General features: G+C 42.5%; 1 non-coding gene across 1 annotated transcript; it reads right to left on the reverse strand.

Moving 5' to 3' along the window:
- Window positions 1-1,183: 1,183 nt before the first annotated feature.
- LOC127746861 (small nucleolar RNA R71) lies at window positions 1,184-1,291 on the reverse strand. Its single transcript, XR_008008673.1, has one exon. It is a non-coding gene; the product is annotated as a small nucleolar RNA R71 (small nucleolar RNA).
- Between the last annotated feature and the right edge of the window lie 233 nt (window positions 1,292-1,524).

Consider the following 1,524-nt stretch of genomic DNA (forward strand, 5'->3'; position numbering starts at 1 on the left):
GATATCACTTGTTCTTCAACTTGATGAATGTGATGATCCATGACACTCATCATCATTCTCACCTATGAACGTGTGACTAACTACCACCTTCGTTCTACCTTCGATTGGGTGAATATCTCTTGGATTCCTGATACACGATGCATGGTTGATCGCCTGACAACCGAGTGCTCGCCTGACAAACGAGCCAGCCATTCCGTGAGATCAGAGTCTTCGTGGTATAAGCTAGAACTGATGGCGGCATTCAAGAGAATCCGGAAGGTCTTACCTTGTCTGTGGTATTCTGAGTAGGATTCAATGATTGAATGACTGTGACGTGCTTCAAACTCCTGAGGGCGGGGCGTTAGTGACAGACGCAAAAGAATCAATGGATTCTATTCCGGCCTGATCGAGAACCAACAGATGGATAGCCGTGCCGTGACAGGGTGCGTTGAACATTTCCACTGAGAGGATGGGAGGTAGCCACTGACAACGGTGAAACCCTTGCTTAAGCTTGCCATGGAAAGGAGTAAGAAGGATTGGATGAAGACAGTAGGAAAGCAGAGAGACGGAAGGGAAGGCATTTTCATACGCTTATCTGAAGTTCCTACCAATGAATTACATAAGTATCTCTATCTTTATCTTCATATTTTATGCGTTTATCACCATACCTATTTGAGTTTGCCTGACTGAGATTTACAAGGTGACCATAGCTTGCTTCATACCAACAATCTCTGTGGGATCGACCCTTACTCGCGTAAGGTTTATTACTTGGACGACCCAGTACACTTGCTGGTTAGTTGTGCGAAGTTGTGTTTATGCCATGGTATTGAGCATCAAGTTTTTGGGACCATTACTAGGGATTATTTGAGTTGTGAAAAGGATTGATCACAATTTCGCATACCACCTCCCAACCACCAGCAGGAGTATAATGTAGCAAACACAGTTATATCAAACAAGGAATATACAAATAGGAACAATTAAGGCATTTAGACAATTAGCAAGTAATATGCAGTCAAATAGACAATCCCAAACAATTCATATAGTATGCATATGATGAATGCCTGTCCCTAATGGCTGATGATATCATCTTGTCGGTTATAGAGCCAACCCGACAAGTCCTGGTCGCTAACCATTGGACTGTCCCTCTGTCACTAAGCTAGTCAATGCCTTCTTGGCAAAGTTCTTTCCGCCTCAAAAATTGAGTAAGCTTAGAGTGGAAGTCCAAACCTTCAGAAAGAAGGAAGGAGAATCCCTCTATGAAGCTTGGGAAAGATACAAATAATTAATCAGAAAGTGTCCTTCTGATATGCTTTCTGAATGGAGCATCATAGGTATTTTCTATGATGGTCTCTCTGAACTGTCCAAAATGTCTTTGGATAGCTCTGCTGGAGGATCTCTTCATCTGAAGAAGACGCCTGCAGAAGCTCAAGAGCTTATTGAAATGGTTGCAAATAACCAATTCATGTACACTTCTGAAAGAAATCCTGTGAACAATGGGACTAGTCAGAAGAAAGGAGTTCTTGAGATTGACACTCTGAATGCCAT

This window comes from Arachis duranensis, chromosome 4 (genome assembly GCF_000817695.3).
Source record: "Arachis duranensis cultivar V14167 chromosome 4, aradu.V14167.gnm2.J7QH, whole genome shotgun sequence".
In the NCBI taxonomy this organism is placed as follows: Eukaryota; Viridiplantae; Streptophyta; class Magnoliopsida; order Fabales; family Fabaceae; genus Arachis; species Arachis duranensis.